This window comes from Ailuropoda melanoleuca, chromosome 17, assembly GCF_002007445.2.
Source record: "Ailuropoda melanoleuca isolate Jingjing chromosome 17, ASM200744v2, whole genome shotgun sequence".
NCBI lineage: Eukaryota > Metazoa > Chordata > Mammalia > Carnivora > Ursidae > Ailuropoda > Ailuropoda melanoleuca.
The window spans coordinates 17,181,073-17,207,126 of record NC_048234.1 but is presented as its reverse complement, the minus strand read 5'-3'; the positions used below and the strand labels follow the sequence as shown (position 1 = coordinate 17,207,126).

The 26,054-nt window shown below is 38.7% G+C and overlaps 1 protein-coding gene across 26 annotated transcripts in view; it reads left to right on the top strand.

The window, feature by feature from the left end:
- AUH (AU RNA binding methylglutaconyl-CoA hydratase) overlaps positions 1 to 26,054 on the top strand; it is a 397,505-nt gene that overhangs the window by 19,995 nt on the left and 351,456 nt on the right. Inside the window, exons 1-2 of one of the 26 annotated variants that reach the window (XM_034646772.1) lie at positions 15,192 to 15,708; positions 16,657 to 16,771. The exons of 24 other annotated variants lie outside the window; for them this stretch is intronic. The gene's annotated coding sequence lies outside the window, so the exon portion shown is untranslated. Of the gene's footprint in view, positions 1 to 15,191; positions 16,772 to 26,054 lie in introns of those variants that run through there. One more of the 26 variants, XM_034646771.1, reaches the window with a different exon arrangement.

The window sequence follows — 26,054 nt, the reverse complement described above, 5'->3', positions numbered from 1 at the left end:
TCTCCACCTTATTAGTACTCTGAAAAAGCCTTTAATGTGTTAGAACAGTTTACAACTCTTTTTTTATAGGTTGCCTTTTTAGGGACGTATTAAGTAATATACCAGATGCTTTTTACCAGATGAACGTGTTGGCCTCGAATACTGTTTTTCCGAGGGTGCATCGAATTTATTTCCTTTGCTGTATGTGCTTTGTGACTTCTGCATGATCAGGATAATCTTCTGCTATATGTTTTAACTCATGAGATTTGTTACTGTATTTTGTTAAAAAAATCAGTGTTTGAATTGTAGAAAAATTGGAGCAAATAATTTATGTTAGTAACTCAGTGTATATAATAGAACCATTTTCAGTAAAAATATAAATGAGATAATCCCCTTTAGGCAATTAAATATTTGCGGGGATGACATACACTATTTTATTCATTAAACTAGTATCTGTTAAACCTTTAGAGTAACCCTGAGCAATGCCGAGAATGACAGGAAGTTAGTAGAGTGCCTTTGTTGTGGCCGATAGACTGAAAGTTTTTTTTTTTTCTTACATATATTTGAAAGAGGCAGTTTGGTAGGTCTGTCATTATTAGTATGTACACATTAATTATAAGTCCAGTTAATAAAATCTCTGCAGAAATAAATTAACACTTAAATTTTTCATAGTTTATACCATTATAGAAATGTGAATTAATCAGGCCTCATTTGTTATTGTTGAAGGATAAAGACTTTCACCTAATTAGAGCTTTAATTTCTTTCTTTCTCTTTTTTTTTTTTTTTTTTTAAAGATTTTGTTTTTTTATTTGACAGAGAGAGAGACAGCCAGCGAGAGAAGGAACACAGGCAGGGGGAGTGGGGGAGGAAGAAGCAGGCTCCCAGCAGAGCAGGGAGCCCAATGTGGGGCTCCATCCCAGGACCCTGGGATCACGCGCTGAGCCGAAGGCAGACGTTTAACGACTGAGCCACCCAGGCGCCCCTAGAGCTTTAATTTCTATTCTGAAGTAGTAATATTCAAAAACAGTGTCCTCATTTAGCGGTTATTCTCTTAGTTCCCCCAACCCCTCAAGTTACTCCTTTTCCCTCTTCCCTTTCTGCCCCACAAAGGTTCCTCTTCTCTATCCATCTGTATTCCAGTGGCACCTTGTTTCTGGAAACTTAAAGCTCATCAAGTGGGCTTGCCTCAGATTTCTTGAGGATGGGAACTTCTTTTTTTTTCTTCTTTAAAAGTCATCTTTTGTATTCTGGGAACACAGCCCAGATAGGCACTCAGCATGTAGTTGCTGAAATTAATCAGCCTTGAAGCTGCTGTGACTCAGGAACGAGGATGTGTTCCGCAGCTTCTCTCAGTTGTCGCAGATCGCAGTCCTGTTCCCTTATAGCGTCTCTGGCTCCTGACTTTGGTTCATTTTTCTTACGTCCGTTTCCTACTATGGCAGAAAGCAGACGATGAAGCACTGTTAAAGTGATCCTAGTGCATTGACCGTTGGACTGAGTGATTTCCGACTTCCCCTTTTAAGTATACTATTTAAAATCGATAACCATATTTCACTTACATTTAAATTTTTTAAATCAAAATTTATTTTTTAAGAAATCGGTGTTAGATCAAAATGTATACAAAATGTATACAGAGAAGTCCCACTCTTACCCTTCTGCTCATTCTTCTCCTACTAAAAGTAGAAATTTTTATTAGGTTCTTTTTCATCCTTCCAGTATTTCATTATACAGGTGCATACAAATATGCATACTGATACACAGAGGCACCTGGTCAGACGTTAAGGGACTGTGCAGAGTGGTAAGATGGAGAGGACAGCATGTGCTGGTGCGGTTGTGTGGGAAGCAGGTGCTGTGAGAGGGCTGTGTGTACAGCGTTAGGCCCCTAGACCAGGGCTGTGCGCTCCCCAGTAAGATCAGGGATTCCGAGTGTTACTGTCTTGTCCCCTCCACACTTTCTGCGAGATAATTATCTTATAGTAATAAATTATAGTAACCAATTATATACAAAGTAAATAATTTTGAAAAAAAAATCACCAGGTACCTAAAATTGTGATATTGACTGAGTTTCTGAATTATTGTTACATCTGAGAGGAAAAACTTTAAAATAAAAAGACCTCATCAGGGGCGCCTGGGTGGCACAGAGGTTAAGCATCTGCCTTCGGCTCAGGGCGTGATCCCGGCGTTATGGGATCGAGCCCCACATCAGGCTCTTCCACTATGAGCCTGCTTCTTCCTCTCCCACTCCCCCTGCTTGTGTTCCCTNTCACCAGGTACCTAAAATTGTGATATTGACTGAGTTCCTGAATTATTGTTACATCTGAGAGGAAAAACTTTAAAATAAAAAGACCTCATCGAACCATTCAGATGCTTTCATTTTACAGAATCTCGTGAGGTGACTAAAGGAGATGACTTAGCTGGAGGTGCTTCTCTTGGCCCTATAGCAGGGTTGTTTTGTTTTGTTTCTTAAGCGTACCGTGATTTCTAGTTTTTTGGAGGATGGGGTCTCCTTTTTGAGTTCTGAAAATTTCATGTACTTGGACATCCTAGTTGATTGAGAAAATATGTAATGTCACAGTGCCACTCTGGGTATAGCATTGTATTGAAGTGAGTTTTCTGTTAATTAACAATGATATCTAGATACAGAAAAAAATCATCATTATCGTGTGTACATAGTGTTTCTTGTACATAGATGTTTTCTGATACCATGCCATACCCTAGGCATGACTCCGAGTTGGGAATCACTAAAATGTACTCTTTCTTGTAGGTTAGACACTACGTCTAGGTTCATGGCCTGCCTGTATTTCTCTTAGAATACTAAGACATGTCATTTTCATAGTCAAAGCTCATCGTGAAGCACTAGCCAAAATGTGTCTTCTCTGCATAGTCTAGATGTTACTTATTCATTTAAAGTTTTTATTCTGTTTCTTACGCACACACATAACTCACATCCACACACAAAGGAAAGCTGAAGTAATTCTACTTCACAATTTTAATATATTGCCTGTAATGAAATTATGAAAAAGTTCTTTTGGCTGGGTTATGTAAATGTGTAATCCTAGTCTTTTTTTATTTGTTGTTCTAGCGTTCCAGCAGTAAGTAGCAAAGGACATATGTATTGTTTTTACCATCAAATTTTTGAAATTAAGGTTTTTGAGAAATTACTGAGAATAAGGATTTTTTTCCTTTGAAATTACTAAAATAGATTATAAACAATTCTTGGTAATTGATTCTTGTATGTAGAACTCTAAATTGAGTGTTTCACCGAATTATACATAATAGTGTGGGGTTTTTTTTTTTGAAAGTAAATGTAGTTTTGCTTCTGCTTTTGAATTCTAGTAAATTATGATTTCACTAAAAACTTCTCATAAAATTGTCAACATGCTTTATTGAATGTTGTGTGTAGTGTTCAAATGGAGACAGATGTCATGACATAGATACGTGGGGGCTGCTGACTGATGAAGTTTTATGTTCAGTCTTATTTCAGAATCTCAGGTTAAGTTGTATTTATGTATTTAAATGTTAGTCCCTTAGGAAGTTGGATAAGTAAAGTGAAAGGATAGATACCCAGAGATTTGTGATAGTTTAGCAGAGGGCTCTTCTGTTGTATATCATTTTTTTAAAAATTAAAATAATCTATTTTACTGATGTATGAATTATTTGTAATAAAATGTGCGAATTCTAGGGGTGCCCAACTGGCTCAGAATGAGGAGCTTACGACTCATGAGCCCCGTGTTAGATATAGAGATTACTTAGTAAAATAACACCTTAAAAAAATGTACCAATTCTAGGTATGTAATTGCTGAGCGTTGACATTTAGACCAGGATCACAGTAGTGATCTCTAGAATGTGTTCATCACTTCAAAAGCTGTCTTGTGCTCATTTGTAGTCAATCCCTTCCCCTACTCTGACCCCTTAAACAGCTCATTCCCCTGCTCTTACTCTAGTTTTTCCTCTTCTAGAATGTCTTCCGGGATGCCTGGCTGGCTCAGTCAGAAGAGCATGTGACTCTTGCGCTCACAGTCGTGAGTTCGACCCCCATGTTGGGTGTAGAGATTACTTAAATAAAACTTAAAAAAAAAAAGTGTCTTCTAAACGGAGTCCCACTGTAGGTGGTCTGTTGTATTCAGCTTCCTTCACTTCGCATAATGCTTTGAGGTTCATGGTTCAGTAGTGTTGTTTGATTGCTGAGTATTCATTTCATATGCTGAGTGGCTTTGCATTTGTCTAATGCCTAGTGGTTTCGAGCATCTTTCCTGGTGCTTTTTTGTCACTTTTTTTTGGGGGGGGGTGAAGTGTTTATTTAGGTCTTTCCCCCCTATTTTTATCAGATGTCTTCTTACTGAGTTAAAGACTTCTTTACATATTCCTGGTACAAGGCCTTTCATCTGATAAGTGTTGTATAAGTATTTTCTCCCATTCGATGACTTGCCTTTTTCTTAACAGTTTATTTTGAAGAACGAAAGTTTTTATTTTGAAGTTTTATTTATCCATTTGTATTCTTTTGTGGGTTTGTACTTACTTTGTGAATTAAGAACTATTGTCTTACTCCAGAGCACAAAGACTTTCTCAATGTTGTCTTCTAGAAATTTTTTAGTTGTGATGTTTTACATTTAGACCTTTGATGCATTCTGACTTAATTTTTGTATATGTTGCAAGATGTGGATTTAGGTATTGTGGTGTAATAAAATATGTATTTGGTCTTTGCCCCGGATTCCTAGCACAGAACTCCTAAAACCCAGGGAATTTCCTGAGTGACAAGAGTGCCTTTTTGTATACTAAAGAGTTGACTCAACTCAACTCAAGGCTGGGGTTCCAGGGGTCCCTAGATAGCTTTAGGGTGGGGACTGGTTGCCAGAAGAATCAGTCATGGGATTAAAGGTTTAGAACTTTTCAGTCCCACTCCCCTAGTCTCTGAGGAGGGGAGAGGAGCAGGAGATTGAGTTCAGTCACCAAAGGTTTTGGTGCCTTTGAAATGAAAACTCTATAAAAACCCATAAGCAATGGGGAGTTTCTAGGTTTTGGGAAGGTGCTGTGTCCAGAGAGGACATGGAAGCCCCGTGTACCCCTCCCTCTTACCTTGCTCTGTACCGCTCTTCAATTTGGCTGTTTCTGCCTGAGTCTTATCCTTTTAATAAACTGGTGAATGTTAGTGAAGTGCTTTCCTAAGTGTTTTGAGTCATTCTAATGAATTATTGAAGCCTTGAATTTATAGCTGGTCAGTTAAAACTTGGGGTGCCCTCTGGGACTAGTGACTGGCATCTGAAGTGAAAGCAGGCTCATGGGCCTGAGCCTTTAACTTGTAGGGTCTGTGCTAACTTTGGGAGTTAGCATCAGGATTGAATTAAATTGTTGGACACCCTTTTGGCGTGGATAATTGGAGAATTGGTGTGAAACACTGTGTCCCCCACCCCTCCATTTGGTATCAGGAGTAGGATTTGCTAGATTGACTCACAGACTCAGTAAAGTGCTTTACTTACTATTACTGGTTTACTATAAAGGATAGAATCCAGAAATAGCCAAATGGTTAGAATGCATAGGGCAAGAGTAGGGTGGAGGGTGAACACATGTGTTCAGTAACCTGAAAGCTCCCTTGAACCCCATTGTTTATGGGTTTTTATGGAGGTTCTGTTACATAGCTGTGATCAATTAAAGCATTGAGTTCAATCTCTGGCCCTGTCCTGCCCCCAGAGGTTGAGCGGTGGGGCTGAAAATTCCAGCCCTCTATCCATGGCTTGGTCTTTCTGGTGAGGAGCCTCTGTCCTGAACCTATCCGGAGGCCCTCCAACAGTCATGTCGTTAGCATAAACTTAGGGATGGTTGAGAGGGACTCCTTATGAATAAAAATAGAAAACACTTCTATCGCTCAGGATAGTTCAAGGATTTTTAAAGCTCTGTGCCAGGATCCTGTGAAAAGGACCACATATATTTTGTTTTATACCACAGGTTTTTTAAAAAATTGTTTTGCGTATGCATATTCAATTTTTCTAGCTCCATTTACTGAAAAAATTAACTTTTCCTCCATTGAATTGTCTTAGGACTTTCTAAAAAATCAGTTGACCATATATGTGTGAATTATACCCAGGCTGTCTATGCTGTTCAGTCTTAATTACTGTGTGCACATCTTGGACATATTTAGTTAAATTTATTCCTAAGTATTTCATAGTTTTTTGATGCTACTATAAGTGGCACTTTCTAATTTAGACTTTTGATTTTTTATTGCTAGCATGTGGAAATACAATTGATTTTCATATATTGACCTGGAACATTATTAAACTCACTTTTTAGTTCTGGGATTTTTTTTTTTTTTTTTGTAGATTCCTTGGGATTTTTCTCTGTAGGTAGTCATCTGTAGCCAGTTTTACTTCTTCCTTTTTAGTATGTTGGCCTTTTATTGTTTCTTATTATATCAGTTGGGATCTTCATTACAGTGCTGAATAAAGCTGATGAGAATGTCCGTCCTAGCCTTCTCTCAGCCGAAGAGGGAAGGCATTCAGTCTTTCACCAATTAAGTGTACCCTTTGCTGTGGTTTTCTCAGAAATGTGCCTTTATTAGGTTGAAAAGGTTCTATTCCTACTTTGTTGAGGATTTTTTTTTTTTATCACGAATAGGTGTTGAATTTTGTCAGATCTCTTTCTTTTGTGTCTCTTAAGATGATCATATCTTTTTTCTCCCAGTCTCTTAAAAATGGTAATTGTCAATTGATTTTCAGCTGTTAAACAACCTTGTATTCCTGTAATGAACCCTTCCTGGTCATGAGGTGTTACTTTCTTTTACGTATTGCTAGATTTGATGTGTTAACATTCGGTGGAGGAATTTTGCAGCTGTGTTCATGAGGGAAATTGAGGTGTAGTTGTCTTGTAACGTCTGTGTCTGGCTTTGGTGTCAGGGCGTTGCTGGTATGAAATGAATCGGAAGGTATTCCAATTTTGTTTCTTCTGTTTTACTGAAGAGATTGTATAGAACTGGTATTATTTCTTCTGTATTTGTTTGGTAAAATTAACTAACAAAGCCGTCTGGTCCAGTTTTCTCTGTGGGAAGATTTTTAACTGTGAATTTAATCTCTTTAGTAGATAATAGGACTATTCAAGTTACCCATTTCTTCTTAAATTTGGGTAATTTGTGTCTCTTGAAGAAATTATCTGTTTGATCTAAGTTTTCAAATTTATTGGCATAAAGTTCATATTATTCCCTTATCTTTTTAATATCAACTGAATTTTTAGAGATATCTTTCATTTTTGATATTGATAATTTGTGTCTTTTTCTTAAATTCTGGTAAAACATTTATTTCTTTATCTTTTCAAAGAACTGGCTTTTGTTTCACTGGTTCATTTTTTCTTTCCTCTGTTTGCTTTGGTATTAATTTATTCCTTTTTTTCTAGCTTCTTAAGCTTAGATCATTGATTTTAAGCCTTTTTTTCTTTCCTAATAGAGGCTTTTAATATTATAATTAATTTTAATTTTTTAAATTTAATTTTTTCATTTGAACATGCCAGAGATACCATTAAAAAGAACTCAAGAGTACTCATGGCCTTTCTGAGGAAGTAATAATTATTGGCTGTTGCTAATTCATTTCTAACCCTATTTCCATTAAAAATTTTTCTTAAGTAAGGGGCGCCTGGATGGCTCAGTTGGTTGAACGTCCAACTGTTGATTTTGGCTAGGGTAGTGTTCTCAGCGTCCAGGGATCAAGCCCTGTGTTGGGCTCTGCCCTCAGTGGGGAGTCTGCTGGAGATTCTGCCTCTCCCTCTCCCCCTCCCCTTGCTCTCTGTCTCGCTCTCTCTAAAATAAATAAATCTTAAAAAAAAATATTTCCTAAGTAATATTTTATGCTCTGTAGATACTATTTTCTTTTTAAGAAGTAGGAAGTACATATTAGTAGTAATTTGCTGATTTATCCCTATGTCACCCTGGCCCCACTATAGTATGTTCCCCTGCAAAGCAGCCCAGTTGATCAACATGAAGGATCACCTCATTCCGCTGCTTCAGCTAATCCTCAGAAATAAAGTGTGTGGTGGATGAATAATGGCCCCTGAAACTTGTCCATATCCTGATCCCGGAACCTATTAACTATGTGACCTTATATGGCACAAGGGATGTCATATGTATGAATAAGGTAAAGTTCTAGAGCTGGGGAGATTATCCCGGATTATTTGGTGGGCCCAGCATAAAGACAAGGGTGTATATGAAAGGAAGGCAGGAACACTGGAATCTAGGAGGCGAGAGGAAGACTGGAAGGTCCTACTGGTGCAGGGAAGCGGCGAGCCAGGGTGTCTGGACAGCCTCCAGGAGTTGGGAAAGGCATGGCATCTCAGCCTCTCAGCAGCCTCCAGAGGATAGTCCCACTAAGCTGGCAGTCCCTGTAGGAGACTGATACCAAGTAAGGTCTTGCTGCTCTGGCCACCTCCTCTCTCCTGCCCTGTCTCCACGTTGTCCTCTTGTCCTCTCCACCTTGGTCTCTGCTAGACAGAACTCATTCTTCTCTCAGACTCACTGTTCCCTTAGCTTGGAAAGACCTCTGCACAAATGTCATCTCCTTAGAGAGCTGTTCCCTTGTCATTTTAGGCCTGCTCCCCCCACCCTCTGCCACAGTTTCCTATTTTAGCTTCTTCTTGGCACTTTTCAGTTCCGGAATTTATGTTGTACTTGTGATTTTGTGATCAGTCTGCTTCTCCTGCAGATCTGCCGATTCCCTGGAATTAGGGCAGGGGCCCATTATCAGAACAGTGGCTGGACCGTCGAAGGTACTGAACAAATAGTTCAGGAGAGGAAGAATTGAAAGGTTTTGGTTGTTGAGGAAGTAACATTGGCAGAGTGTTGTGGTTACGTGAAGTAAGCTTATACTTTGATACATTGCACGTGTAGGTGGCTTGTGGGTGAAGAAGAGTGACTTGTTTAAGTTCTGTCTCCTCAGTCTCCCTTATTAAATGGACCCTTCTGAACTGCAGGCATGTCTCAGGAGCAGAGCTGCCTCTTTTGGGGAGAGGAGAGAATGGGCCCCTCCAGAGGTGGGCAGCTCAGCCAGAGGTGACTGGCCTCTGCTCTTGTGTCTCAAGGCCCATCACCGAGCCTGCCCAGTGAAGTCATGCTGCCTTCAGTGGGGAGGAGGGCACTGGAGGCCAGAAGAGCTCCTGCGTGTGGAAAGCCCCATTACATTATTACAGGAGGCCAGGGGGTGTCATTCAGCCTGTGAGCCTGGGTGAGGTTCTGCGGAGCTCCAAGGGCTAGAGAGGCAGAGCCTAAAAACTTCGGAACAGAGTTGAGTGTTATCAGGCTGCTCCTGCCAGTTGAGATTTAGCAGCACCGCTTGCTTTCCCAGGGGTTCCCTGGGAACCAGAGTTAGTTTAGACTAGGGTTCAGCAAACTTTTTCAGTTAGGGCCGGATATTTTAGGCTTTCTGGGCCTCTTACAGTCTTTGTCATTATCTGTCTATCTGTCTCTATCTCTCTCTCGATCTCATTTATTTTTATAAAGCTTTAGAAAACAAGAATGACCAATTTTAGCTGAGTGCGACCAGCCTGCAGGCTGTAATACGCTGACTCCGGTCCAGACTCGGTTTCTTTTTCCCTTTGCTGGTCCACATCTGTTCCCTGGGACCTGGCCCCACAGCCTGCAGCCAGAGAAGCCAGGCTGCGTTCTGTTGAGCTCCACAGGAAGATGCTAGATGCCTGGCCCATGGAGACTATGTCTCTACACATACAGTGAAAGTGCCCTTTGTTCTCGCGTGACTGCTGTGCAGCTTGCAGTCGTATAAGTGTCCTGTGTAGTGGTGGTGGCGTTTGGAGCTGCTGTCAGTTAGGATCCTCTTGAGGGTTATGTTCCCGGAAACTCCCTCATTAGAATTTCCATTTGAATAACGTAGGACTTTCAGGGCAAAATAAAGTTTGAGAGATGGAGATAGTATTTTCACGTTCTCTAAAATAAAAGTAAAGGCCACGTGATTAATAAATACCAGTATGATGTATTCATTAAAACATTTGTAAAAATATCATATAGTTTCACTTGTTATCTCTTTCTCACTGTAAACTTTTGGTGATTTTTTTCTCTTGAATTGTATGAAATACCTGTGATTGGTTATTGATGTAGGAAAGATGTTAAGGTTTGAAGCCAAGGGCCAGTAAAGAATTCTTGAGATGTCTTTGGTGCAAAAAGGTGATTTCTTTTAAAGCACAGGGACAGGACCCTGGGGGCAGAAGGAGCTGCACCAGGCTCATAAGGAGTGGCCCATTATATACTTTCAAGTTGGGAGGGGGTTAGGGATCTTGTAAGTCTCTAAGGAATTTGGAAGCAAGGTTTCCAGGACCTTGAGGTGGCTAGCTAGTGTGGGGAAAAGGTCATTTATTACTGTCTCATAAAACCTTAGTCATGAGGCCCTTCAGATAGACGTGTATCGGTGGGCCATATGCTCGGGGGATGATTGCCAACATGTATCTTGGGGGGGGGTGGGGTAGAGATAAAGGAAGTTTTTAAAAGAACTTTTGTATGTTAAAGTAGACTTAACAGGATCCTGGGGAGGGGGTTGGGCTAGGATTGCCTGTTGCCCTTTAGCGAAGTGTCAACATGGAGGCTGTTGAGTCCCTAGAGGAATGTCACTCTGCCTGTTTCAAGGACTTGTCAGTGGGCTCTAGGGAGTGAGGAAATGTAATAATTTCTCTTCTGCCTTTATTTCCCACATCAGTTATGTTTGTGACAGATAGGCCACCCCTACTTGGTGTTTTTCTTAAAGTGTTGCTTTGTGCCAGCAGGTGATCACGCTCCTGGAGGATCTGCCTGACTCTTTTGAGGCTTATTTTTAAAGCTTCTGGTATGTTAACTGAGTGCCCAGGGTGTACTGTACATTTTCTCAGTTCCTGCTGGTCATAAGGTGAACACCAGAATTGTTCACACCGTAGCTTCCTGTCGATGTTCTTTCTTTGGTAACTGCCTATGAATGGGCATTTCAGGTTAAAGCTTAAGGGAACCTGGTGCAGATTATGGGAGCTGTTTCTCTGAGTGACTCCTCTCTGGTTTCCTGTTCTGCATATTCCAGCCTCCCAGCCTCCCTGCTTGCTCTGTTTAGGCTTCCCTGTCTTGCACCCCATTCTGGAAAGCGCCCTTAGAAAGAAAGCTGGAACAGTCAGTGGGCTCCCATTCAGTCTGTCACTACCTGTTGATCAACATCTGAAAGAAGTTTCTGTATTTGAAGGAAAAAGGCTAGTCCAGTATCACTCCATCGTAGTCAGAGCTGGAAGTTTTTAGTTCCCTCTGGTGGGGAATGGTGTTTAAGAACCAAGATCTGGGGACGCCTGGGTGGCACGGCGGTTAAGCGTCTGCCTTCGGCTCAGGGCGTGATCCCGGAGTTCTGGTATCGAGCCCCATGTCAGGCTCTTCTGCTATGAGCCTGCTTCTTCCTCTCCCACTCCCGCTGCTTGTGTTCCCTCTCTCGCTGGCTGTCTCTATCTCTGTCTCTGTCGCATAAGTAAATAAAATCTTTAAAAAAAAAGAAAAAAAAGAAAAAAGAACCAGGATCTGGGTGCTAACCGTGCTCACTGTCCCTTCGTGTCTTTGTCCCTAGGCCCTTTACTGGGTAGAGCTAAGAGCTACTTGGATAATGAATTACATTGNATTACATATATATATACAGTCATATCAGTGTCTGTATTTATATGTCAGAAGCCATGAGTTCATGTTGGCAACTCCATTTCCAGTTCCTCACCATAGGATTCACTCTCCTATTCTTTTTTTTTTTTTTTTTTTTTTTTTAAGATTGTATTTGTTTGTCAGAGCCAGCGAGAGAGCACAGGCAGGGGGAGTGGCAGGCAGAGGACAAGCAGATTCCCGCGGAGCAAGGAGCCCAATGTGGGGCTCAGTCCCAGGACCCTGGGATCATGACCTGAGCCAAAGGCAGACGCTTAACCAACTGAGCCACCCAGGTGCCCCTCCTCTCCCATTCTTATACTTGTATTATCTGAAATACCTTTCATTTGCTCAATTCTATAATATGCGGAAAATAGTTGCAGAATTGCTGAATTGATACCGCTGTGATAAACACATCTTCTAACTAGGGTCCAAGATTTACTTGGAGTATATGTCCTTAGACTGAGAGTATAGAGTGAAAGCACAGTGTTGGAAGTTATTCATGTCATTTCTTGTTCAATGTAATTATGTTTAGTCAGATGAAGCAAAGTTAGGTTTCCTCACTTTTGTTTCTTTTACTTTGAATATATGAAATAAATATGGTTTCAAAAGCCAAAACTATACACAGAAGTGTCACTACCCACTTCCTCCCTCCAGTCCCTTCCATCATCTGATTCCCACTCTTGAGGGTGTTAATGAATCTCATTAGTTCCTAGTTTATCCATTATGTTTCTTTCTTGCAAAATTAAGGATATGCTTGTGTACCTATTTCCATTCTTTCTTATGCAAGTAGCATTCTGTATATATTCTTTGTACTTTTTTCAGTTAATAGTATATCCTAGAAACTAGTTCCTAGAAATACGATGGTAGCTGGAAGTAGATGAGGGGTTACTGAGCCTTTCCGAAGAAGGAGATCTTAGCACAGGGGGCGTGCTGTGAGGGAGCTGAAGGTGACTCTGCAGAGGAGAGGAAAATGGCACAACCACAGGAGAGAAGGCTTCCAGTAAGCGGAGAGCCTGGGATGCTGCAGAGAAGGAAAGTTTTGGGTTTGGGATGGTAAAAGGACACTTCACGCTGAGGAAAAATGAAGCTCCGTGTATTAGAGCCTTGAATTCTGATAAAATCCTATGGCAGAGCAGTCCTTTTTATTAAATGGAGAGTTACTATAAATGACCTTGAGGAAAATTTACTGTATAATAAAAAAAATTAAATACTTAGTGTTTTTAGAGCAGTTTTAGGTTCACAGCTAAATTGAGGGTGGGGTACAGAGATTTCCCATACACCCCCTACCTTCATACACACATAGCCTCCCTCATTAGAAACATCTTCCACCAGAGTTGTACCTGTGTTATGTCTGATGAACCTACACTGACATGTCCTACTCACCCAAAGTCTGTAATTTTTTTTTTTTTAAGATTTTATTTATTTATTCGACAGAGGTAGAGACAGCCAGCGAGAGAGGGAACACAAGCAGGGGGAGTGGGAGAGAAAGAAGCAGGCTCATAGCAGAAGAGCCTGATGTGGGGCTCGATCCCATAATGCCGGGATCACGCCCTGAGACGAAGGCAGACGCTTAACCGCTGTGCCACCCAGGCGCCCCAACCAAAGTCTGTAATTTGCATTATTGTTCTCTCGATGTTATGAGTTCTCTGGGTTTGGACAAATGTATAATGACATGTATCTACCATTACACTATCACTCAGAGTAGTTTTGTTACCCTAAAAATCCTCTGTACCTCACCTGTCTTCCCTTCCTCACAAACCCCTGGCAACCACTGATCCTGTCTCTGTGTCCATAGTTTTACCTTTTCCAGAATGTTACACCAGAATCATACACTGTGTAGCCTTTTCAGATTGGCTTCCTTTATTTGATAATATGATTTCTCCATGTCTTTCCATGGCGTGATAGCTCATTTTTTTTTTATTGCTGAATAATATTCTACTTTATAGATGTACCACAGTTCATTAATTCACCTACTGAAAGACCTCTGGGTAGCTTCCTGGTGTTGGCAGTTATGAATAAAGCTGCTATAAACGTCTGTAACCAGATTTTTAAGCAGACGTAAGTTTTCATCTCCTTTGGGTAAATACCAAGGATTGCTGGATTGTGTGTTAAGAGTATGTTTAGTTTTATATGCCAAACTGTCTTCTAGAGAGGGTATATCATTTTGCATTCCTACCAGCAATGTATTAGAGATTCTGCTGCTCCGTGTATTTTTGCCAGCATTTGGTAGTGTCAGTGTTTCAGATTTTGGGCATTCTAATAGGTGTATAGTGGTATTTCCTTGTTTTAGTTTTCATTTCCGTGATGACGTATGATGTGGAGCATCATATGTTTATCTCCAATCTATATATCTTTGTCTATTAAGTCTTTGGCCCAGTTGGTTTTTGTTTTGTTTTCTTTTGTTTTTCTTTAAAGTAGGCTCCACACCCACATGGAGCCTAGTGTGGGGCTTGAACTCATGACCCTGATGAGATCAAGACCTGAGCTGGGATCAGACTTTGGATGCTTAACTGACTGAGCCACTCAGGCGCCCCGTTTCGCCCAGTTTTTAATTGAGTTGCTTGTTTACCTGTTGAGTTTTAAGAGTCTGTTGTGTATTTTAGATAACAGTTCTTTATCAGATATGTCTTTTGCAAATATTTTTTCCCATTCTGTGGCTTGCCTTTTCATTGTCTTGACATTATCTTTTGCAGAACAGAGGTTCTTCATTTTAATGAAGTCCAGCTTATCCATTATGTCTTTCATGGATTATGACTTTGATGTTGGAGATGTACCTTGGATTTATAGACTAAGTTGGGAAAACTGACATCTTGAAAATATTGAGTCTTCCTATCCATGAACATGGACTGTCTCTCCACCTATGTAGTTCTTTGATTTTGTTCATCAGTTTTGTAGTGTTCCTTTTACAGATCTTATACATATTTTGTTAGATTTATACCTAAGTATTTCATTTTTGGGAGTGCTAATGTAAGTGACATTGTGTTTTTATTTTCAAATCCTACTTGTTGCTTGTTGGTATATTGAAAAGTGATTGACTTCTATATATTAACTGGCATCCTGCAATCTTGGTATAATTGCTAATTCCAGGAATTTTTTTTATTGACTCTTTTTATTGATTGTCTACCATGTAGACAATCTACTATGTATTGTCTACTATGTAGATAGACAGTCATGTCTTCTGTTAAAAAAAAAATATGACAGTTTTATATCTTCCTTCCCAATCTGTATTACTTTTTACTTCCTTTTCTTGCCTTATTGCATTCATAAGGACTTCTAGTATGAGATCGGAAAGGTGTGGTGAGAAGGACATCCTTGCCTTTTGCTTGATCATAGTGGGAAAACTTTGAATTTCTCACCATGATTTATATTAGCTGTAGACATTTTATAGATACTCTTTATCAAGTTGAGAAAGTATCCCTCTATTCCTAGTTTATCAAGAATGTATGTCATGAATTGAATTTTGTTATATGCTTTATCTGCGTCTATTAATATGGTCTTGTGATATTTTTTCTTTTTTAGCTGCTGATGTGGTGGATTACTTTGATTCCTGTTTGAATGCTGAACAGCCTCACATACCTAGGATAAATCCCACTTAGTTGTGGCATATAATTTACTTTAAAAAGATGAAATCTCATGTTCTCTTGCAGTTACTCTGTGGGGTCATTGAACCTTTTTTCTGACTCTAAGATGCATTTTGGGTTCTTGTTTCATATCACTATTTATATTAGTAATTTCATCATCTAGAAATGGATTTATTATTACTTACCACTTATTCCCGGCTATGCTAAAGACTACAGTACGAAAATGAAGAATGATGGAACTGCCCAGAAAGATGATGCAGTGCTCAGATCATTGCTTTTTTTATTGCATTGCCTCAAGAATTGCATCGTCTTTTGAAAATTTTAATGAAATCTGGAAGCACCATCTTTGTAGTCTTTCTTTTAGTTTTTATTGAACACATTTAAGAATTGAGAATTTTTACTTTTCTACCTGTGATGACCAGGAGTAGAAAGTTGACGAGGAATATATTTCATAATTATCAGGTGAATAAAATAATCACCAAAAGAGACAGCAGGACTCCAGGCTGTAATCAAGAAGGTGAAATTTATCATGTAAGTGAAATCATAGACTATGAGTTGGCGGATGTCAGTATCCTGGACGAATTTACTCGAAATCAAGAATTGATGAGTGAATAGTTTATTTCTGTGATTTATGTGAAGGAAATGTGGAATTTGCATTCAGCTAGTCATTTGGTGGGAAGGGCTTCTTATGCAGTGGTTTGTGACAAGCACTTGGACATCCCATTTTGCTGAAAGGATGTGTGTCAGTATTCTTGTATTTCATGTAACGTCTGTGCGTGATCATTTACTTGATACAGCTTGTAAGGGTAAAGTGTTGAAAGTTAGTATATATACAGAGGTGATAGGGAGGGAATAGATGGTGTGGAAATGAAAACAAATTGGGTTTATCATTCTGAGGTTTGTACATCTGAAAATGAACATATTTTACAATCAGGGTACAAAGAATATGACTGTCTCAACAAAATTGTGAGCTGTCAAAATTTTCAAAAGCTCTGCATTTCTACAATGCAAGTTCAAGAACTACAAGTAATCATCTTTTAGAAATATATTTGAAATCTGGTATCAGTTTTCATAAAACTATATGTTCCAGGTTAATATGTGTCAGCTGATGGACGGTTTTATTCAAATGATGTATGCCTTTTCATGTGTGTTTGTGTCTGTGTACTTGAGTATATACCCGTAAATATGTATGTCTTTGTAGTGTGTGTGTGTGTCCACATATGTGCAGATACTAGGAAAATTTAAAAATATGGGTTTGATATATTTACATTTTGACTAAAATGTGAAATTTGCTTTTTCATTTTTCTTTTTCTGTAAGTTATTCATAAAATGACCTAAATATTAAATAAAATACAAAGGGTTTATTGGCCTCAGCTGATAAAGGGTGTTGATTATTTCTCTCGGTCTACTGAGGGTTAAGCGCATATACCTGAGTGGGTCATTGTCCTCAGCAGTTGACGGTTTTGCATTCCTTTCAAGAACACGTGGAATATTCATGAAAATTAACCATCTGCTTGGCTGTAAAACCTCTACAGATTCTAAAGGCTGTGTTCTGTGACTGCAAGCTGTTAAGATAGAAGTCGTTTACAAAAAGGTAATTAGAAGAAGTCTCCATACATTGGGAAATTTAAAATAACTTCTAAATAACTTCTAGCTCAACAAAGGAATCTTAATGTAAATTAGAGCATGTTCAGAATTACATTCTGACAAAATACTTTAAATATTGTGTAATATAGTTAAGAGTGTACTTGAAAGAATAAAGGCTTGAAATGAATAAACTGAGAATCGAGCTTAGGGAATGACACAGAGAGCTACAGGCTAAACCTAAATAGGCCAGAAGGAAGGGGATGAAGGTGAGCATACACTTAGGACACAGAAAGCACGCAGGAAGTAGGGAGGAGAATAAAGCCCAGAGCTGGTTCTCTGAAAAGTCAAATGGTTGAACTGGGAAGATTAAATCAAGGGTGAAAAAACAAATAAACAATATTCAGATTGAAAAAAAGAGGCCATAGGTATCAATTTCATAGACATTAAACTAGTAAGATAATGTTTGCCAATAATTGATGCCAATAAATTGAAATTTTAGGTGAAATAGGTAAATTATTGCAAAACAAAACTTAACCAAAACTGACTTAAGAAATAGAAAATTGACTAATCCCAGAACAGTGAATATACCTGGCCAGATGATTGCAGAAAGGCATTCTACACAGAAATGTATGGAGCAGATCATTCCAATCTCATATATGTTCTTTGAGAAAGTAACAAAAGAAAGAGCCTTGCCCAGCTCCTCTTGTGAAGCTAGGCTAACCTGGATACACACACACCACGCTAAGGCTGTGCAGGAAAGGAAAAGAAGACTAGTTTCTGGTTCTAGACAAACACCTCCCCAGGACACTAGGAACATCTGCTCCCTCTGGTGCTACAGACGGAGCTGCCTGGAAATCCTTGGTTATCTTGAGCTGGTGTTTGGGTTGAATGGGAGGAATAAAAGCCCTTTTTGGGTGGGAGCGAGAAAGACCAAGGTGTTTGCATTGACAGTATATGTACAGACACTGGAATGATTCAGAAATGTCGACTTTGATAGCTACACAGTCATGCTTTACAAATCATGAGGCATTTCATCTTTTACTGGGGGAGCAAAAGGCAGTTAAGGCTCCCGTTTCTTACGCATTAGATGGGCAACACTTAGCAAGTGTGGCAGTGCCAGGCACAGGTGCAGTGCACTGCTGCTGGCCACGTGTGGAGGTGGAAATACTTAAAACAATTTGGTATTAACTTTTAAAGACTGCTGTCTCCATCCGTATGATCCGGCCACTACACTGCAAGGAAAATGACTTAACACAACGATCTGCCAGACTGAGGTGGGGGTAGTTCTAGGCATTCGGGAGGAATAGCTAGTTTCCGAAGCTTGATACACAGCTTACATCAGTAGGTGCTCTTTCATGAGACTTCTCCGACTGGTCTGTGCGCTACCGTTACTCCCACTGTCTTCCCTGTCACAGCTGTCCTTGCATTTCTCAAGTCAGTCCTGATCTTACTTGCTTCCTTGCCCCAGGGAGGGAAAAAAGCTTCTGAACTGCCAAAAAGGGGTTTTTAAAAATATGAATGTTGAGAATTTCAACTGGAATCCTCTTCTTATTCTGGCAGTTTCCAATTCTTTGCTTAATAAAGTTCATACGGAATTGTTACATGCTGCTTGATTACTCTATGATTTTTCAAGAGTTGGCTCCAAAAGAGCTGAAACAATTGGGTGACGTTGCTGAAGTAGAACTCTTTGTTTATGTGAGCACGTTTTCTCCACGTGACTAAAATTGGTAATGAACCCTGCCTCGTTCTAGCAGTAAGTGTTTGCATACACAGATACACGAGGTAATGCATGGAAAGAGGGGAGATGGTCCCAGGGATCTCATTGAGATACATTTCCAGTATAGGTTTACTTTTAATATCTAATAGTTATCAGATGAGCATTCCATTTACGCTTCAATCAGTTGTACGCCAGTTAATACTTGTAATGAAGTCAGTCCAGAGGAGAACTTCCAGAGTTAGTGCTTTATCGTAGTTACAGGAAATTTAATAAAAATTAATTCAGTCCATATACACGTTTCGTTGCAAAGAAATGTGACAGGAATCAATACAAGTTTTCTATGCACAAATAGTGAGAACATAAAATAGTAAAAATAGTTACAGGAAAGTGAAGTAGAAATACCGGTTCCTACAGAAGAGAAATGATGTAATATTTCTTATTGTTAAGCAAGGATTTGTTTGTATGTTTTAGACGTGGATGATTTTGTGAATCAGATCACTGTGGTACGTAGGTTGCACTGGATACGTTGACAGTGATCTAAGTCAGTTGTTTTGTAAGATGCCAGGGTTTATAAATGCGCCGCAATCTTGGCAACTGTTTAAACTTCAGCGACGAAAATATTTCAATGTCATATAAAAATTTTAAAGACAGCCTATTTTTCAAAATTCTTTTTAGCAGTGTTGGGAACAAAAAAGGTTGAAGACCATTGGCTTAAAGCAATAGATCTCAAGAGGGATGGTAACACTCATTGGGGAGCTCTTTGGTTGGCACAGTGATTGAAGGGCCTTATGGTCCTTTGGTTATTGGGGGCCAAGGAAGCTAGATATCCTGCAGTGTGTACTGTTTCTCATAACTTTTCTAAGATCCTGCTGGACCAGTCCACTGCAAATATGAATGAGCAGAAATTTAACACAGTAATCTTAAGGCATATTTAAAAGAAGGAATTTATATAAAACAGTAAGTCCAGGAATTTTAGGAGAAGACCATTTTTGTGGGCAATATTTAAATGAAATAGATATTTTCTCAAAATTGTTAAATAATATATTAACTCCATGAATCATCTATTTGGTGTATTAAATATTGAACTATATATTTAGATGGAAAGAGTTTGCAGTAGGGCAGGAACTGCAAAAACAATATAAGTGATGAAAAATATGTAACTTAGAACCAAAAACTAAATTTTCGGTAACATGAAATGCAGATCTTACTGAATTTCATTCTACTTTCTCAGTAACACCAGTATGATTGCACTGTTTAATACTGTAACGTGGTCCGCACCCTTACCACCTCCCTACTGCCCTAGCACTTTCCTGTTCTTTTTTTTACCCCAAACATTTACCGCTCCCTTTGTTAGTTATTAATTTTTGTATTGTCTTTTTGTCTCCCTTGCTTAAAAGACACAGTGTGAGAGGAGAGGGTAGGAGACAGAAAGAGCAGCCCTTTGGAGGAGTTTGTCTTTAACAAAGGGGAGAGAAATAGGTGGTAGCTGGACGGGGTGGAGCATATGGAGTCAGGAATTTTTTTTAATCAAACTTTTTCATTGAATTATACATATAGAAAATTGTACAAATCTGAAGTGTATAATACATTTCTATGACATGAGCTAACCTGTGCAGTCAGCGCCCAGTTGAAGAACTGAATGTTACCACTACCAGCACAGCACAGTTCATCCCTCATGCCTCTTTCTGTCATTAATCATCTCTCACCCAAAGCTATTGGGGGTTATTCTGATTTTGATCACCAAATACTAATTTTGCTTGTTTTCAAACTTTACGTAACTGGAATTATTCAGCATGTACTTTTTTAAGGTTGACTCTGCTCAGCCGTGTCTGTGGGATTTGGTTCATCCTGTTCACCTAGGAGTAGTATAATCATATTCCTTGTGACAGTTTATCTATTCTGTTGTCGATGGATGTTGGGGGTGTTGCCAGGTTTTAGCTGTTCTGAATCATGCTTCTGTGAATATGTTTTTATTCTGCATATCATGTATTTCAGATATGGGTGTTTGAGCTTGAGGTGGAATTACTTTCCTAAGTGATTTTTTTTTAAAGATTTTATTTGACAGAGATAGAGACAGCGAGAGAGGGAGCACAAGCAGGGGGGGTGGGAGAGGGAGAAGCAGGCTTCCCTCTAAGCAGGGCACCCAGTGCGGGACTCGATCCCAGAGCCCTGGGATCATGACCTGAGCCGAAGGCAGACGCTTAATGACTGAGCCACCCAGGTGCCCCCCAAAGTGATTTTTACCAATTTTTACTCCCAACAGCGTTAAATCAGAGTTCCTATTGCTCTCTACCTTCACCAACACTTTGGCTGTGTAATGCTTTTAAAGCTGTGTTTTTCATTTGTGTTTGCTTGAGGATTAATCATGTTGTGTTCCTTTTCATCTCTATTAGCCAATTGGATGTCCTCTTTCTAGAGGTGTCTGAATCTTTTGCCTGCTTTTTGTACTTGGGTCACTTACCTTTTTCTTCTGCCATTTTGTGCTTTATACATGCAGGACTTCTATTTCAGGCCTTTTTCTCCCACTCTTTCATGTACATATTCATTCTCTTAATGATGTCTTTTGATGAATGGAAGTTTTTAATTTTAATGAAGTCCGGTGTTTTCCTAAGTCTTTGGAGAAATCTTTTAAAAATTTTGTGTATACCAAAGTCTTGAAGATATTTTTGGTTTTCATTTAGAAGTTTAATTGTCTGTCTTTTCACATTTAGGTTATAATTTATCATGAATTGTGTGTGTGTGTGTGTGTGTGTGTGTGTGTGTCTGGTATGAAGGGTCAAGAGTTGTTTTTTCTCACATGAACATTCAGTGATCTCAGCCCCATTTATCAGAATGTCCATCTGGTCTCACTCCCGCAGTGCCATCATTGTCATAAATCAAGTGGGTCTTTTTTGGACTTGCTATTTTGTTCCATTGGTCTTTTTCTCTATCTTTGAGGCTGTATTACATTTTCTTAATTATAGTAGCTTTATAATAACATCTTCCTATTTTAGTATAAATTCTCCAGCTCTTCCTTCTGCAAGAGGCATTGAAAATGCCCTTTGCATTCTCAGCTTGTCATTTTCCAAAAGCACTGGGATTTTGATTGGAACCACATTGACTATTAATTTGGAGAGAATTTACATCTTTCCATATGAAGTCTTCTAACGCATGAGCATGGTGCATTCCTCTATTTATTTAGTTCTTTAATTTATCTCAGAAGATTTTGTAGGTTTTTGTGTCAAGATCTTATTTATCTTTTGTTAGAGTTATTTCTTGGCTCCTTGATTTTTGAATGTTATTGGAAATGGTATCTTTTTTAAATTTCACAAGTTTCTTTTGCTAGTATATATGAAGACAGTTGATTTTTGTTTATTGAACTTGTATTCATCAGTGTTACTGAATTCACTTGTTTTCATGATTTCTAAATTCTTTTGGCTATTCCTCTTGTATAATTAAGTCATCTGCTAGATATGACAGTTTTATTTTTTCCCTTCTGATCCGTGTAATTTAAATTTCCTTTCTTATTGTACCGACTAGTATATCTGTTACTGTCTTTAGTAATTGACCTGTAAAGGTGATGTTAGTTACAGTTATTTTATAATTACTCTTTATCAGATTCAAAAATCCTCTCTTCTCTTCCTAGTTTGCTATGAACTTTTAATTAAGAAAGACTGGTGATTAGACACCAAAAGCACATGTGATTAAAAGATTGATAAATGGAACTTCACTGAAGTTAAAACTCAAAAAAAAAAAGAAAGTGAAAAGACAAGCCACAGATACAGATGGGGAGAAAATATTTGTAAATCATATTTCTGAGAAAAGACTTGTATCTAAGATATTACTCTTACAACTCAATAAGATGACAAATTGTCCAGTAAAAAAAATGAGCAAAAAGATTTGAAATGACATTTCACCAAGGACCTGTACGAATGGCTAATGAGCACATGAAGATACTTAACCTCATTAGTCATTATGGAAATGCACATTTAAAACTCTAATAGATACCATTTCACTCCCATAAGATGCTATTAAAAAATGGTGGACTGGTGTTGGTGGCCATGCAAGGGCGACAGGGACCCTTAGGTGTTGCTGATAGGAACGTAAAGTGGTGCAGCCACTATGGGAAAAACAGTGACAGAAGGTTTTTTTGTTGTGGTTGTTGTTAAATAGAAATTTACAGTATGACCCAGCTATTGCGCTCCTGTGTGTCTACTCAAGGCAAAAAAAAAATTTGTCTACACAAAAACTTGCGTGTGAATGTTCGTAGTAGTATTTTTCATAATAGTCAAAAAGTGGAAACAAGCCAGATGTCCATCAGTGGATGAATGGATGAGCAAAATGTGTCTCTATCCCTACAGTGGAATACTATTTGATAATAAAAAGAAGAAAGTACTGATTCATTCTTATAACATGGGTAACCCTGAAAAACACTGTTCTTGCTGTGTGGAAGAAGGACTCTGTTATATGAGCTTATTTATACAAAATGTCCAGAGCAGGCACAGTTTGAGGAAAAAAAGGGGTTACCTGGGGATGAAGGTGGGAGCAGGGAGTGACTGCAGGTGAGTGTGAGGGATCTTTTTATGATAATGGAAATGTCCTAAAATTGTGTGGTGGTGATGGTCGTACAACTCTGTAAGTTTACTTAAAGTTACTGAGTTGTATACTTAAAATGACTGAATTTTACTTTAGTTAAATTCTACCTCAAGATGTTAAAGGATGAGTTGAATTTTAACTACTTTTTCTGTGCCTACTGAAAATTTATATGATTTTCACTTCTGTGCTGTTAATTTTATAAATTTAAATATTTAATATTATTATTTTTTTTAAAGATTATTTATTTATTTATTTGACAGAGATAGCCAGCGAGAGAGGGAACACAAGTAGGGGGAGTGGGAGAGGAAGAAGCAGTCATAGCAGAGGAGCCTGTTGTGGGGCTCGATCCCAGAACGCTGGGATCACGCCCTGAGCCGAAGGCAGACGCTTAATGACTGCGCCACCCAGGCGCCCCTAAATACTTAATATTAAACCAGTCTTGAATCTTAGACTAATGTAACTTGGTCTTGATATATTGTATTTTATTTATGTTGCCACTCTGTATGATTTGCGAATATTTTGTTTAGGATTTTCTGAGACTGTGTTTATGAGAAAGGTTAGCCTGTCATGTTTTTTTTTTTTCTTAAAATGTTCTTAATCAAGTTTTTGTTTTGCAATTCTCCATGTAAGTGTAAGATTGATGTTAAATTTTATTTTTAAGATTTTATTTTTTAAAGTAATCTCTGTACTCAATATGGGACTTGAACTGACAACCCTGAGAGCAAGAGTTGCATGCTCTATCCACTGAGCCAGCCAGGCGCCTGCAATTTTTTTTTTTTTTTTTGGTTAAGATTTTGTTTATTTACTTGTCAGAGAGAGAGAGAGAGAGCGCACAGAGCAGCGTCCCTGGAACCTTATGCGGGACTCCATCCCAGGACCCTGGGATCATAACCTGAGCTAAAGGTAGACCTCAACCAACGGAGCCACCCAGGTGTCCCCTCCCCCAATTTTTTTCATTATATGTTTGGAAGAATTACTGTTGGAGCCACAGGGGCATATAGTTTCCTTTGTAGGAAAGTTTTAAATTAACATATTCAGTTTTTTTCATATGTATTTGTGTTTTCAGATTTTCTCTTTGTCAGTTTTAATAAGTTGCATTTTTCTTGAAATGTGTCCATTTCATGTCCTTTTCAAATGTATAGGGCCACAGTTGTTAATAATATTCTCTTCTTGTTTTAATCTATAGTATTATCCTCCTTTTCATTCTTGCTATTGGGATTTGTGCTGCCTTTGATTTTTCCATGATTAGTCTTGCTAAAGCGTGTTATTTGTTTGAATATTTTTTCAAATAAGCAATTTTTTTTGATGTTTTCTATTTTTTTAAAAAAATTTGCTCCAGTTTTTACTCTTTCTTTTACTTTGGGAGTTAATTTTTTTCTATCTCCTCTTTCTTGGTAGGAATGCTTAATAAGGATATTTGCTTGCTTGCTTTGTTGGTTACTGTCAGAGTTTTGTTAAAATCCACTGTGGTTGTAGATTTGTCAGTTTTTCTTTTTGGTTCATCAGTTTTATATATTTTGGGGCTGTCTTATTTTATATATGCCAGTTTAGAATTCCTTGACTCTTAGTGGAACGTCATATTTATTATTATAAAATGACCCTCTAGCTTGGGTGATTGTTGTTTGCCTGAGATCTCCTTTGTCAGGTATGGGATAACGTCACAAGTTTCTTTTTGTTTAGTGTTTGTGTGTTTTTTACCCTTTTACTGTAGCCATTCTGTGCCCTTATCTTTTACAGCAGCCTCATAAGCAGTATTTTAAACTCTGCTCTCATAGTCTGGTGCCTAAAGAATTCCCTGTGATGTCTCTTTTGGTGTGGGCCTGTTGGTGACAAACCATGTGTGTATGTGTGTAGAAAGTCTTCATTTCACCATCATTTTCGAAGGATGGGTTTGCTTAATTTTAAATTCTAGATGGGTAGTTGCTTTCTTTCCCCAGTTTAGCTGTCATCCACTTTCTGTTGAGAAGTCAGCTGTCAGTCTTACTCTTTTTGGCAGCTTCTGATTTTTTTTTTTTTTTTTTTTGGTCCTTTCTTTTTAGCACTTGGTCTTGGTATGGTTTTCTTTGTGTTTACCCTGTTTTATATTTAACCTTCAGAGGTCCCAAACAAAAGCCTGTCGTGTTCCTCTTTGGCAAGCCCTGAGCTCCAATTTTTTTCCCATTTCTGTGAGACTGTTTAGAAACTTCCATTTGCCTTGATGTTCTCATATATTTGAGTATCATAGTTGTCCTCCATTGTCCCCAAACTAGCTGTCCTATGTTTTGTTATCTAGGGTTTCATGAAAGAATTGGTCTGATAATAAGCTCTTCCATTAGAGTGGGCAGTGAAAGTCCACATGATTTTCTTTTCTTTTTTAAGGTAAGCGGTATCACAGTGTTACTGTAGCTGATGGGAATGGTTCTCTAAAGAGGAATACTACTGATGATACCAGCCAGGAAAGGGATAATTGCTAGAGTGGTGGCCCTGAAGAGAGAAGAAGGAGTGGAATTTAGTGCACGAGTTGGCTTTGGTCGTGAGTTCGTTCATCTGTAGTAGTAGGAGGGGGGCAGAGTGTAAGAGTTTAATCCTGGTAGGTAGGTAGATTTGGTGGTTGGTGTCGGTGAAATTTTTCTTATGAATGCATCTGTTTTCTTAGTAAGTTGGTGTCAGGTTTGGGTAGGAGGCTTGAGGTTTAAGGAGAGAGAGGAGTTAGGAAATGGTGTGTAGATGAATTTGAGGGTGAACGGAGTAGGATTGCCTGGCAGCACAAAGGCTCGCTCACCTGAAGTGAGTGGTTATGGACGTGGGGGATTTAAAAAGTAAAAGAAGCACGCCAGACCTCCAATTGAACTGTGATATTATCAAATAAATTTATAATCTGGAGGGATAGAGGTGAAACTCTGCTTTTAGATTCTGAATGTTCAGGATTGCAGGGATGTTTCTAAAAAAACAAAAAGGGTATTAAATTTTTTGAAGTGTAGTCTCAAGGTCACAAATGTTTAACATCCCATGGAAAAAG